Source organism: Amblyomma americanum, chromosome 2 (assembly GCF_052857255.1).
Source record: "Amblyomma americanum isolate KBUSLIRL-KWMA chromosome 2, ASM5285725v1, whole genome shotgun sequence".
Taxonomy (NCBI): domain Eukaryota; kingdom Metazoa; phylum Arthropoda; class Arachnida; order Ixodida; family Ixodidae; genus Amblyomma; species Amblyomma americanum.
Window position 1 is genome coordinate 146,814,158 of NC_135498.1, and position 15,127 is coordinate 146,829,284.

The 15,127-nt window shown below is 51.1% G+C and overlaps 1 protein-coding gene across 1 annotated transcript in view; it reads left to right on the forward strand.

The window, feature by feature from the left end:
- Window positions 1–570: 570 nt before the first annotated feature.
- Window positions 571–15,127, forward strand: part of LOC144121872 (cytochrome P450 3A29-like) — a 52,981-nt gene continuing 38,424 nt past the window's right edge. Inside the window, exon 1 of the mRNA XM_077655291.1 lies at window positions 571–653. The gene's annotated coding sequence lies outside the window, so the exon portion shown is untranslated. The remainder of the gene's footprint in view (window positions 654–15,127) is intronic.

Sequence of the window (15,127 nt, forward strand, 5' to 3'; positions counted from 1 at the left end):
GCGCACCCGATTACGATACTGGCAGCAACTTCGCCGGCCGCGCTGCGAGCATGCGAGTGATCTCGGCTGCGGAGCGGCCTAGAAAGCGGCCCTCCACGATCGCATGTGAACAGTTCAGAGCGCTCCCCGTTCATATCGCGGTACCCGTGGCGCGGTCCAGCTGTCGCGTAGTCGCATGCCGGCTGCGCCGCTACAGCTGCCTGCCCAATAACCGAAGCTCAATATTTCGTTCAGCTGAGACAGCTTCTCGTTGTTTTACGTGGCACGCAGGGATAGGCACTTATTCATTTTTTTCTCTTGAGCCCCATAACATACAGTGCTATGTCTGGCTGTGCTAGCTTTGTGTTTTTCAGTGGGAGAGCCTCCGCGAGGTCATCGTGCGTTCTGTCGCGCGCGTGTCTATCCTGCGCTGCCAGCAGTGATTTTTCTTGTGCCGCGGCCTGCGGAGAATTCCGCAGCGCTGTTAGAACGAACCGCCACGATAGTTAATCCATTGCGCCTTTGATGAGCTCGGGCGTCAGCGCAGTGTTGCGCTCGTTCTAGCCCCCCCCCCCACCCCCCCCCCCCCACTCACACACCAGAGTTCGCTAGCCGCGGCCAAGGACAAATTACCAAGGACGCTCAAACGCCAAGGACTCCGTCACCGCCGAGAGGTAATATTTGCTTCCTGCTTGTGAACGGTCGTACTCTAGCCGCCTAAGAAGCGAATTAGCGTTACTAGATCTAGTAACTTTGAATCGAACGGACGCACGTTAACTATAAATTTATTGGTTATTTACGAAATTATGGAGGATGCACCCAGTATTTATGGGCATTTCAAAGATAATTTTCGGCGTGTATTTTCTGACCTGGGTGAATTTGAACATTCCAGTGCTGATAGGTATTGCGTACACGATAATATGATTTCAAGATAAGGTGTTTTGGACATGCTTCTAAGCGTCAGTGTTAGGAATTCTGCAGGGCCGGAGGAGCTACTAAATGCTTTTTTTACGAAGGTATGCGGAACATTTGTATTCTTAATTGATTTTTTCTGATTGTCATTGCAATTATAACAAATACCATCCGACTGGCGTACCGGAAAAGTTTTGCCAATTCATAAAAAGAGTGATCATCTGACAGTATCGAATTATCGTCCTATTTTTGTTACAAGGGCTTTCAGTAAATTGCTGTAGCATGTGGTCGCAGGCTGTATTCATCAGTGTTTGAAAGACCGGCCGTTATCTTCACTCGTCATTGCAGCATGGGTTTTGAAAGGGACTTTCGACTTCAAGCCAGCTTGTGTCAGTTGTTCCTGAAATCTCTGAAGTGCTTGACCCGTCCGGAGAACTCGATTTGCTCTTTTTTAAATTTTAGTAACACTTTCGAGACGGTTCCCTATGGAACATTACTTCATAAGAGGGAGCGCATTGATCTTTCTACTAATATTATGCGATGGATTCAGGGCTATCTACGTCATAGACATCAATTCTTAGAAATAAAGAAATGTTCTTCCATTATCCATCGGATAAATCCAGGTGCACCGCTAAGTAGTGTATTACCATCACAGTTAATCCTGATCTATATTGATGACACACACAGTTAATTTCGATCTATATTAATGACATAGTATACAAAATCTATAATGATGCCCATGTTAATTTATTAGCGGACAACTGTGTCATTTTTTAGGAAAGAAGCGAGAATGGCTGGAGCCTATGCCTCCAGAACGCGACTCACAAATCTTGCGCTCATTCCATGCAAGAATGTCCACAAGAGCAGGTGGCCCGTGTTCTCTATGCAGACAACCGTCCAGCCATTGTCACTTGTGTGGCTGAACGCCTTTTGAAGAAAGAGAAACAACCTCTTGCCAAAAACAGGGATCAGGAACCGCCGCAAAGAAAGAAGCGGTCGTTGTAACATATGTACACAACGTGTGGCACCGCCTGAAGAAGACTCGTCGCCGTAGTGACGTTGACGTCGTCTTCTCGGCCCCTGTGAAGTTGCGTACTCTGTGGGCGCGAGTAAACAGGGAGGACGCCGAGCGTCGGCGGTGTAGCACGGCGCCTTTTATTATGACACAAACCCGAAATACGGCCCCTAGTGCGCCGTGCTGCACCGCCGACGCACCAGGGGCCGTATTCCGAGTTTGTCTCATAACAAAAAGCGTCATAATCAGCCGCAGCGGCCGCACCAGATTGTTCGAAACGTCGGAAGCGAATGCCGGTTCTGTTGCGACTGAGCGGCGGCAGGATGTCACTGCGTTGCGGCTGCCGCAGCGAAACGTCCAGCGGCGCTTTTGCTCTTTGCCGACAAATGGAACGAGACCAATGCGAGACAAGAAACATTCAGCCACAAGTTTGGTTGCGCATCGGATTCCACTGTAAAGCGGTAATATGAAAGCTGCTTTCTTTGCCCAGTGGACTTCAACAAATAGAAACAGTAGTTCAGATACTCTTTTCTGTAACGTAAAGGCTGGCGGCGTGCTTAAAGAAGAAAATATTGTACGCATCTACGGATGGCTTTTCAGTGACAGAAGGCGGGTGCTACAGCCATCGGTCGCCTGTGGTAAATAAAAGGCAGCTATCTTGTTCGCATAACACGGCGTTTTACATTTATCTTGAGGGTAAAAGGGAACAGAGAGGAAAAGTTTTGGCATGTGCTCACTCGCTGCACAATGCGCGCTCCGTGCCGCGCTGAACCAAGACGCCGTGACGACTTGCCGTCTGCAACATCGCTGAACATAAGTTGGCGCTGTTATCGGGCGGTTGTGCAGACGGTAATTTACTTTTTAGTTTCTTTTATGCAGGCACTGCAAGAACCGCGAGATGCCGCTGATAGTTTTTTTTTTATTTTTCTGCCGCCAATAAAAAGAAGAGATGAGATAAAAAAATCTCCTTGCTGCGTTTCTCCTTATAGATGCGTTGGGAGACTTCGCAGACGAAGTTTTCTTAAGTTCGCCATGGTACGAAGCTCAGGCATGCCCACACTGACGCCTGAAAACTAAGTTGCAAGCTAACTCGCGAGCTCAATGCAGAGCCACCCAATCGCGGCTATTGAGAACCGTAATGGACACCTAAAAACCACCTCTGGCATGTCAAACGCCTCGGTGTACAGCGCATCGCTAGCGACTGACCACCTGTGCACATGAGCTGTTTCACTCTGGCAGACATTACATACGATCATGGTGCCGGCTTTATGTTGCATCATTCAACATACGCAGGCGATAGTGATAGTGATACTCCGGTGATAGTGGCGCCATCGGGTTTGAATGAAGAAAACAACTTCTAGAACAAACCGGTGATCGTTACGCCTAGAAGCTACCGAATCGTCCAGCGAAATAAAAAAAGAGGCCAAATTTATTGTACATTCAATTTGTTATACACAAGACGCGACGAGCCGCCGCGGTGGCTGAGTGGTTATGGCGCTCGGCTGCTGGCCTGAAAGACGCGAGTTCGATGCCGGCCGCGGCGGTCGAATTCCGATGGAGGCGAAATTCTAAAGGCCCGTGTACTGTGCGATGTCAGTGCGCGTTAAATAACCCCAGGTGGTTGAAATTCCCGGAGCCCTTCACTACGGCGTCTCTCACAGTCTGAGTCGCTTTGGGACGTTAAACCCGCTAAACCCATAAACCGAACAAGATGCGACGAAGTGAAAATTCCGTACCAATTTTATAGCCAGTTCACATGCCGAAAAACGCAGTAACACCGACGAGTTCACTTCGAAGCGAGAGGCTCCGCTTCAGAGCGCGCCGCCATGTTGGCTGTCCTTGAGCATCTGCTGCTGGAGGAGCGTATGCTATGTGTCTCAGGTCACAGTCCGATTTCTTCGACATTTTTCACTGCATCCCAACCACCACATCCGCTTCCGGCGTTTCGACCAATCAGGTGTAGCCGCTGCCGCAGATTATGAAGCTCTTTATTATGACACAAACTCGGAATACGGGCACAGAACCCCTTCGTTGTGTGTGTGTGTGTGTGTGTGTGTGTGGAGGGCGCGGTGTAGTCCATTCCCGTTTCATGCGGCAAGGTTTACGTCGGCCAGACGGGCAGATGCCTGAATGAGCGCTTGGAAGAACACCGACACAAGACCTTCGAGACGGGGACAGGGAATCTCTCACTGCATCGTCGCAATTGCAAGATTAAAGATCAAGTTTCCGGGAAAGAAAAATATTGCGCACCGGACCTTTCGAGTTTTTGTGTAACCGGACACACTCAGCACTCGGACCAGATAGTGCGCGAGATTGTGGAGGCTGCCGAGATGGCCAGGCTGCGTGAAAACTGCGTTAGTGAGCCTTCCATCTCCCTGACAAATTCAGAGATGCATTTTTTGAAAGTAACCCGCTAGGATTTTTTCTATTTTTTGTGAAGGGGAAGGGGGAATCGGTATATAGGATTTCACCCATTAAATATCAGTTGGAAGTTCAGCGCTTGTGTGTCCTCTTGTCTTCATTGTGTCTTTTGCTGTGCTGCGCTGGTATACTTATAGCATGTGTACGTCTCCCGCAATTTTGATGTGCTGGTGGAGCGCAGTGTACGAAGACCTGAGAATATGTGACTGCATCATGGAATAGTGTGTATACGTAAAACATTCTGTAGCTCATCGGGATTCATTTCCTTGCGATAAAAAAAAGACCCTTCATGGCATATGCGTTGCGTGCCCGCCTGGCACACAGAGGGCTGGGGTTCGAAGCGCAATGCCGGCGAATTTTTGCTACACACACATCTATATATATATATATATATATATATATATATATATATATATATATATATATATATATTGGAATGAAGAAGATGAACCAGCCCCGAAGCCAACGACGACGAAGCGCTCGCGCCGCCGGTTGGATGCTCGTGCTGGATGGAACACTGCCGCCTGTGTTTGGTCTCTCGGCTCTCTGCCTCGTAGATTGCCAGTGTCAAGGTCTTCGTAGCCGGCGCTTCCATCGTGCCACTAAACCGCTCTGCATTTGGTGGAGGTTGCTGTGTTCCGCCTTTTCACCATCACCGTGGACCTTCGCAGCCGCACCATCCCGATGTCCACTACCAAGGCCAGTCAACAGCCCGCCGCCACGTCGCAGCCAATCATCTGCTCCGGTGCCGTCCGGCAGCGCGACCCCGCTGTCTTCAGCGGCCATAGCGACCAGGACGTGGAAGATTGGCTGGAATCATACGAATGGGTGAGCCGCCACAACTGGGACGACCGCGTCAAGCTTACCAACGTCATCTTCTACCTCAGCGATGTCGCGAACCTCTGTTTCCGCAACCACGAGGCCGACATCCCCACTTGGGCCGTTCTAAAGAGCACCCTTGCGGAGGTTTTCGGCCGTCCTGCAGTGTGAAAACTGCGCGCTGAGCAAAGCCTGCGCGTCCGAGCTCAGCACACGGATGAGACTTTCACCAGCTACATTGAAGACGTAGTAGACCTCTGCAAGCGTGTTGATCCGGCTATGTCCGAGGCTGACAAGATCAAACACATCATGAAGGGTATCGATGACGATGCTTTTCAGCTGTTAGCGAAGAGTCCCACCACCGTTACCTTGGTGTATACCCTTTGCCAGAGTTTCGACGAGTTGCGCAAGCAACGTCTTTGCGCTCGTCGGCCTCCTCCGCCTGCCGACTCCATCTCCGGCCTGGCCATCAATCCAGATCTACTTGCTACCATCAAAGACTTTGTGCGGGACGAGGTCGGCCGGCAGCTCTCGCTCCTATCTCGCCAACATCAGACACCGACCCCCCTCAGAGCTGAGATCCGGCACGCCATCACGCAGGCGGTCGCTGACGCCCTCCCTCCTCTTCCACAACCAGCCCCCTTGGATCCCCAGGTCGGCCTTCCCCCGACCCCGCCACCGCCTGTTGCTGCTCCGTTGAGCTACGGTCCTCCAGTTGAAGTGCCGCCTGCCCCCACACCCGTGCCTCTCACGTATGCCGAGGCTGTCGCGCGACCACCGCGACCGCAGGCTTATACGTACGTTCCTCAAGTGGTGCCTGCGCCTGCTGCTCCACGGACCCGCTTCACGCCCCCTACCTACAACCCTTGGCCCACGGCTGACAATCGACCGATATCCTACGCCTGCGGTCTTCCGGGCCACGTCGCGCGCCTCTGTCGACGTACTCTGCATGCGCCTGTCCACCCTCTGCCAGACTACCCTGATGCAGACCGTACCTTTCGCCCACGTTTCGGACCACAACCTCAGGAGACCTCTCCTGACCGCGAGCACGGTCGCCAGCCCTACGTTTCCCACCGCTCGCCTTCGCCTCGCCGCCGCTCATTGTCGCCCATGAGGCGTCGCAACGTCCGCGCCGATTCGGAAAACTAGCAGCCGCAGTTCCGGGGGCACGAACTGGGCACTCATCGCCCTGCTTAAGTCCTCGCCTTTCCCCGCCGAACCTTCTTGACGTTTTTGTCGACGGAGTCAAGACACTTGCGCTTGTGGACACTGGGGCCACCGTTTCTGTTATTCACGAAAACTTCTGCCGCTCGCTTCGCAAAGTTACAACCCCATCTTCTGGACTCTCACTCCGTACCGCCAGCGCCGGTGCCGTTCATCCCTCTGCCGCTTGCACAGCACGCGTCGTCATCGCCGATGTTTTGTATGTTGTCGAATTTTTAGTCCTCCGTGCCAGCTCCCATGACGTCATCCTTGGATGGGATTTTCTCTCCCTGCACAGTGCCGTCATTGACTGTGCCCGTGCGCACGTCGTCTTCTCTCCACTCTGCGATGCGCTCCTCGACGAGCCTCCGATTCGTTGTGCTGCTAAGCTTGTTGTCGCCGAGGACACTGACATTCCCCCTGACAGTGCCGTGCTTGTCCCTGTTTGCGCCGCCTCAGTTTTTGACGCCACCGTTCTCTTCATGCCTTCCCCTGTACTTGCCTCTCGCCGACACCTATGTCTTCCCTTCGCCGTCATCGACATTCACCGCGGTGCTGCCGCCATCCTCGTCTCTAACACCTCATTCTCCGCGCTCTCCCTGCTCCGTGGCGAGTGCCTCGGCCATTTTGAAACCGCTGCTTTGATCTCTTCCTTCGACACTGATGTAACCTCCTCCAGTGCCGAAGTCGCTGCCCTCACCCCACGTGGGGCTACTACAGCTTTGTCATCGGACATTTTCGACCGCTGCATTGACCGCGCTCTCGACACTGCTCACCGCGCGCAGCTCCTTGCCCTGCTCAACCAGTTTCGCTCATCGTTTGACCACCAGTCGACTTATTTGGGCCGTGCGACCACTGTCGAGCACCACATTGACGCCGGAACCCATGCTTCTCTCCGTCAGCGCCCCTACCGTGTGTCGCCTCCCGTGCGCCGCGTCATAACTGAGCAAGTTGACGACGTGCTACAACGCGGCATTATTCAACCTTCCGCCAGTCCTTGGTCGTCCCCAGTCGTCCTGGTTAAAAAGAAGGATGGCTCGATACGATTTTGCGTGGACTATCGCCGGCTCAACAAAATTACGCGCAAAGACGTCTACCCGCTACCACGTATTGACGACGCCCTTGACTGCTTGCAAGGCGCCGAGTTCTTCTCCTCCCTGGATCTCCGTTCCGGCTATTGGCAAGTCCAGATGGCTGAGTCCGACCGTCCTAAAACGGCGTTCGTCACCCCTGACGGATTCTATGAGTTCAACGTGATGCCATTCGGCCTCTGTAACGCTCCCGCAACGTTTGAACGAATGATGGACAACATCTTGCGCGGCCTGAAGTGGACTGTTTGTCTCTGCTATTTAGATGATGTTGTCGTGTTTTCGCCCGATTTTCCGACGCATCTCAAGCGCTTGCGCCAGATACTGAGCTGCCTCACCAATGCTGGCCTTCAACTTAATCTCAAAAAATGTAACGTTGGTGCCCGGCAGCTGACAATACTCGGCCACCTCGTCTCCAAAGACGGCGTCCTGCCAGATCCTGACAAACGCCGTGCTGTCGCTGACTTCCCTAAACCGACTTCTACAAAACAAGTGCGCCGATTTGTGGGTATCTGCTCCTATTTTCGACGATTTGTTCCCAATTTCGCCTCCATCGTCGCGCCCCTGACGAAACTTCTTAATGGTCCCGCCGACCTGTCTACGTGGGACTCGGCCTGCGACGACGCTTTTGCTGCGCTCCGTCGCTTTCTCACCTCCCCGCTTATCCTTCGACACTACGACCCCAGTGCCCCTACTGAAGTGCACACCGACGCAAGCGGAATCGGCCTCGGGGCTGTCCTTGCCCAGCGCAAGACCGAATTTCCTGAATACGTCGTTGCGTACGTCAGCCGTGCCCTCACCAAGGCTGAGTCGAACTACACCGTGATGGAAAAGGAGTGTCTCGCCATAGTGTGGGCTCTAACAAAATTCCGCCCATACTTATATGGCCGCCCGTTCACCGTCGTCACCGATCATCACGCTTTGTGCTGGTTGCCTTCACTCAAAGATCCCTCAGGGTGCCTAGGCCGCTGGGCCCTCCGTCTTCAGGAATTCGATATCACCGTAGTTTACCGATCGGGCCGCAAGCACTCCGACGCCGACGCCTTGTCCCGCTCCCCACTGCCCTCTCCTGCGCTCTCTTCGCCAATATCTGCATCCCTACTCGCAGCGCTCACTACCATGGACATGCCCCATCAACAACGCCAAGATCCATGGATTTCATCGTTGCTCGACGTACTTCCTGCACCCTCTACGGCCTCCTTCCCTCGAGCACTTCGTCGCCAGGCTTCCCATTTTGCCCTTCGCGACGGTCTTCTGTACCGGCGCAACTATCGTCCAGATGGCCGCAAGTGGCTTCTCGTGATTCCCCGACATCTTCGCACTGAGATTTGTGAACACCACCATGCCGATCCTCAGAGCGCTCACGCTGGCTCGCTGAAAACGTACGAGCGACTACGCCAGAGGTACTATTGGCGGGGCATGTACAACTTCGTTCGTCGCTACGTTCACTCCTGCACGGCCTGTCAGCAGCGGAAGTCGAAACCTCGCCCTTCGACTGCCCCGTTACAGCCAATACCGTGTCCGGCTCGCCCTTTTAATCGTGTGGGCATCGACCTATGTGGGCCACTTCCCTTCACGACCGCTGGGAATCGCTGGCTCATAGTCGCCGTGGACCACCTCACTCGGTATGCTGAGACCGCTTCCCTACCTGCGGCTACTGCTCGCGATGTAGCCTTCTTCCTTCTTCATCACTTTGTCCTGCGTCACGGCGCTCCTCGCGAACTTCTCAGTGACCGCGGCGTGTTTTCTTGTCTGAAGTTCTTCACGAGCTTCTCGCTGCGTGCCACACAGTCCACCGCACCACTACTGCTTACCACCCTCAAACCAACGGCCTCACCGAACGCTTCAACCGTACTCTTGGGGACATGATCGCCATGTACATTCACTCCGACAGTTCCAACTGGGATCAGGTTCTTCCGTTCGTCACCTATGCATATAACACCGCCTCTCAAGCAACCACCGGCTTTTCCCCATTCTTTCTTTTATTCGGACGCGAACCTTCTTGTATGTTGGATACAATCCTTCCCTACAGCCCCGACAGCTCGGAATATGCTTCCCTCTCTGACATCACCCGCCATGCTGAGCAGTGCCGCCAGTTGGCTCGCTCTTCACTGCCGAACGTCAAGGTCTCCGTACCCATGCTTCCGATCAAGACACGCCCGCGGTTCACTTCTCCACTGGCTCACTGGTCTGGCTCTCTGTTCCGAATACGTCCAAATTTTCGGCCAAGCACATCGGCCCTTACCGCATCTTGGAGCGTACGTCACCGGTCAACTACATTATCGAACCGGTGACACATTCTTCGGACCATCGCCGCCGTGGCCGTGACGTCGTTCACGTCAGCCGCTTGAAGCCGTATTATAGCCCCCTCGTAGTCTCCTCTCCTTGAGTCGCCAGGATGGCTCCCTCTTTCCGCCGGGGCACTTGGAATGAAGAAGATGAACCAGCCCCGAAGCCAACGACGACGAAGCGCTCGCGCCGCCGGTTGGATGCTCGTGCTGGATGGAACAGTGCCGCTTGTGTCTGGTCTCTCGGCTCTCTGCCTCGTAGATTGCCTGTGCCAAGGTCTTCGTAGCCGGCGCTTCCATCGTGCCAATAAACCGCCCTGCAATATCTCTCTCTCTCTCTCTCTCTCTCTCTCTCTATATATATATATATATATATATATATATATATATATATATATATATATATATATATATATATATTAGCAGAGAAGGTAAAGTAAATGACGAGCCCGTTTGACAAACTTATGAAGGGAGCGAACAGTCACCGAAACCAAGGTGCATAGGGGAACGTTATCATTAGTATTTTTTTTAATGTGTTGTGCTTATCAGTGGGATAATATTACTTAGATTAATAAAGCGCTTAAAGAAAATTACTTATAAAGCAGCAGAAAAACAACCATGCCGCCGGTGGGATCCGAACCCACAACCTCCGAATATCGCGTGCGGTGCTCTTACCAACTGAGCTACGGCGACGGCTGTCCAAATGCTGCTCTCGTGGGTATTTATGTTTACTTGGTGTACGCGAACCTTGAGAGTGTTCACCAGCGCCACCCTCGACCTTAGCGGCGGACGTAGCACGTCCTGTAATACCGCGAGCGTGACGTGGAAGGTCATCTAACGGCGAGGGCGGAAACTGTGCGAGAGCCCTCTTAAGCAACCTGTGGCATCAAGACTGCCAGAACCGAGACCCTCGTGAAGCTATTAGCAGAGAAGGTAAAGTAAATGACGGGCCCGTTTGACAAACTTATGAAGGGAGCCAACAGTCACCGAAACTAAGGTGCATAGGGGAACGTTATCATTAGTATTTTTTTTAATATGTTGTGCTTATCAGTGGGATAATATTACTTAGATTAATAAAGCGCTTAAAGAAAATTACGTATAAAGCAGCAGAAAAAACAACCATGCCGCCGGTGGGATCCGAACCCACAACCTCCGAATATCGCGTCCGGTGCTCTTACCAACTGAGCTACGGCGACGGCTGTCCAATCTGCTGCTCTCGTGGGTATTTATGTTTATTTGGTGTACGCGAACCTTCAGAGTGTTCACTAGCGCCACCCTCGATGACGTTCCACGTCACGCTCGCGGTATTACAGGACGTGCTACGTCCGCCGCTATGGTCGAGGGTGGCGCTGGTGAACACTCTCAAGGTTCGCGTACACCAAATAAACATAAATACCCACGAGAGCAGCAGATTGGACAGCCGTCGCCGTAGCTCAGTTGGTAAGAGCACCGGACGCGATATTCGGAGGTTGTGGGTTCGGATCCCACCGGCGGCATGGTTGTTTTTTCTGCTGCTTTATAAGTAATTTTCTTTAAGCGCTTTATTATTCTAAGTAATATTATCCCACTGATAAGAACAACACATTAAAAAAAATATTAATGATAACGTTCCCCTATGCACCTTAGTTTCGGTGACTGTTGGCTCCCTTCATAAGTTTGTCAAACGGGCCCGTCATTTACTTTACCTTCTCTGCTAATAGCTTCACGAGGGTCTCGGTTCTGGCAGTCTTGATGCCACAGGTTGCTTAAGAGGGCTCTCGCACAGTTTCCGCCCTCGCCGTTAGATGACCTTCCACGTCACGCTCGCGGTATTACAGGACGTGCTACGTCCGCCGCTATGGTCGAGGGTGGCGCTGGTGAACACTCTCAAGATTCGCGTACACCAAGTAAACATAAATACCCACGAGAGCAGCAGATTGGACAGCCGTCGCCGTAGCTCAGTTGGTAAGAGCACCGGACGCGATATTCGGAGGTTGTGGGTTCGGATCCCACCGGCGGCATGTTTGTTTTTCTGCTGCTTTATAAGTAATTTTCTTTAAGCGCTTTATTAATCTAAGTAATATTATCCCACTGATAAGCACAACACATTAAAAAAATACTAATGATAACGTTCCCCTATGCACCTTGGTTTCGGTGACTGTTGGCTCCCTTCAGAAGTGTGTATATATATATATATATATATATATATATATATATATATATATATATATATATATATATGTATATAGCACACAAGGTAAAGGAAAGCAGGGGCTCGTTTTTGACAAACATATGCACGAAGCCAACAGTCACCGAAACCAAGGTTCATAGGGGAATGTTTATATATTTTTTATTATTTGTAGAGAGCAGTAGTTATCTGGAACGATAAACACACGATTAGGAAAAAAAATAAATTGAAGTTGCCGCCTCTGTGAGAGTCTTCGTAGCGGTCTTCTTGAAGGTCCCAACGTTAATAGAACAAACTCAATTTTCACAGCTCCGCCCGGAGAGGTGTCCCTGGTGGGGGCCGCGCGAACTATTGGCGCCTCGGTCGAGTCTTGCTGCATCTCCGCCGTGCACTCTGCGGTGCCCTGGTTAAACGCGCACTCGCGACCGCTACTGCGCGTGTTCTGCTTCTCAATTTCTTTTTTTTTTGCATTTCTTGGCATGAGGCCTCTCCGTGCCGACCTTTTTTTGCACCTTGGTGCAATAGCGGGTATCGCAACGTTGACCTGGAGGGTCTTCATTTCTTCGGGCTGCCGAAAGACCCCGTCGGGTTTAAAAGATGGAAGCATGCGCTTCGCAGAAACGATCGAAAACTGACTTCGAGTTGCAATGTTTGTGATCTGCATTCAAAACCTGCTAAGGCACTATCGTCGTGGAGTTCAAGCTCGGCTGCTGACCAGAGAGTCGCGGGTTCGATCCCAGCCGCGGCGGATGCATTTTCATGGCGGCGAAATGCTAGAGGCCCGTGTGCTGTGTGATGTCAGTGCCCGTTAAAGAGCCCCAGGTGACCCAAATTATCAGGAGTGCTCGACTGCGGTGTCCCTCATAGCCTGTGTCGCTTTGCGATATTTAGCCCCATCAAAAGAAGTCAAATCAAATCATGTTGTTCAATGTAAGAAGTACCACTTAGCGAAAAAAGGCTGTGCTAAAAATGCATTTCTAAGACATTTTATTAATTTCTTAATAATTTTGCATTTTTGTCCCTACGCTTAAATTGCAATAATAATGCTTTCTAAGTATGCTAGGATTAATATTTTGAACATACTTTCAACTCCATCAAAAATCCATTTTCTGTCTGCTTAGTGTAATTATTTTCCATTAAAAATGTACTAAAACATACATTAAATACATTACACTACATTAAAACACTAAAATATACATTTCAATAAACTTCATTACATTAAAAATACACTAAAAATATACAATTAATATACCCGCTTACAAAAGATGTACTAGTCGAATTCAGCGGACGGTACTGATCAATGTTGTCTACAGGCGAAGTAATGATTGAACTAGCTATAACCATCAGTAGACATACAATCCCAGAGAAAACGCGTTCCCGTCAAGAGGTCTATGACAATGGAAGGTTACGTGATGGGACCTGAACGGGAAAGATGTCGCCACACAGGAAGTGCCGACGGAAAGTTACGTTACCAAACAAGAACTGCTCCGACAAGCTCCGACAAGGGATATTTGGCTTGGCTTATATACCCCTCCCCCCTTCCCCCAGAGGCGACATTATCTTGCCTGGTGAGCCGCTTTTTGCGCAAAAACTGTGGGCTCCTAAATTGTAGCACAAGTGTCGGAGTTGTCGCTTTCGAATCCGCGGCCTATCTAGAACCGAACTGCTAGTCGTAACTTGCGTCAAGCATCGGTCAGGAGTCGAACTGTCAACCAAGAAATACACGGGCGTCTTGCGCTGCCAGTCGGGGTTCTTTTCGCTGGCATGTTCAGACCCGGAGGTCGCATGGCGCCCTTGCCGGTATAATGCTATCACGCTCTCCACATTTAATTTAAATAAGTGGTGATTGTCTTCCTGCTAGAAGTTACCATAAACGAATGGACGACAGAAAAGGGAGAGTTTTCACTTTTCCCGGACACGTGATTTTGAGCACTAGGTTGTTCCACGGCAGCTTGAAGTGTGCTGGAAATATGCTGACGCGGACTACCCATTTGTTAGAAATGAAGTATACTTTGGACGAATTAATTTTGTATTTACGAAAGCACACTTTAAATACATTGCCAATATGTCATTTCCCGAAACGCGATTTCTAACACCAGGTTGTTCAAGGGCAGCTTGCAGTGTGCTGCAAATATTGTTACGTGGCGGCCATCCGAAGAAGGAGACACGATGATCAATGGCAGTGAGATGATTTAATGGCTGCTGGCCTAGCGCGAGCGCTCCTGCCCGCGCCACTGCACAGTTCGTCGTCTTCTTCGTCCCACTACCCGGGGCCACCGAGCGATCGTCCCGATCGGTGAGAAAGAGACGCGCGAAGTAGTTACTGGCTTAAGAGGATGGTTGGACAGGAACGAGAAAGGGGTGAGGTGCTGGCCGCCACGATGAATAAGATGGCTGAATGATTCCTGGCCTTGAAGCTTCCGGGCCGTAGGTCGCCAAGAGCTGACGGTCGAGTTCCCAGGACACGCCGAACGGCCTGGGCAGGGGAACGGTGTCTTCAGGTGTAAGTGCCATCTCGGGTCGGTGGGGTCGATAGATCAGGTCCTTGCGTCGCGTACAGTTCGTCGTGTTGAGTGGTCGGGGCGGGGGATGGGGCGGGGGGAACAACGGCGAGGTCGGTTCGGGTCTGAAAGGCTGGGGCACGGCCGAGCGACGCACGCCAAGAACTCACGGCTGACGCAGGACGCCGAAGCTCCCCGGACCAGGATGTCGATGGTACCCCGCAAGCTCCACCAAATGTTACGTGGCGGCCATCCGAAGAAGGAGACACGATGATCAATGGCAGTGAGATGATTTAATGGCTGCTGGCCTAGCGCGAATGCTCCTGCCCGCGCCACTGCACAGTTCGTCGTCTTCTTCGTCACAATATGTTTACGCGGACAGCTCATTCTTTAGAATTGACGTATACTTTGGACGAATTAATGTGGTATTTGCGAAAGTGCACTTTCAATACTTTGCCAACATGCAAAGGTGATTTCCCGAAACGCGATTCGAGCACTACATTGTTCTACGGCATCTAAAATTGTGCTTCGTATATATTTAAAAGGACTGTCCGTTTGTTAAAATTTAAGTATACTTCAGACGAATTAATTTCATATTTACGAAAGCACACATTTAATGCATTGACAAGGCGCTAAAACAGCATACATATTTTTTCACGTATTTGAAACGTGCTTGAAGCATGCTTTAAGTGACGTTATTTCTGTAAAATTTTCAGAATTTATTTGGAATTCCA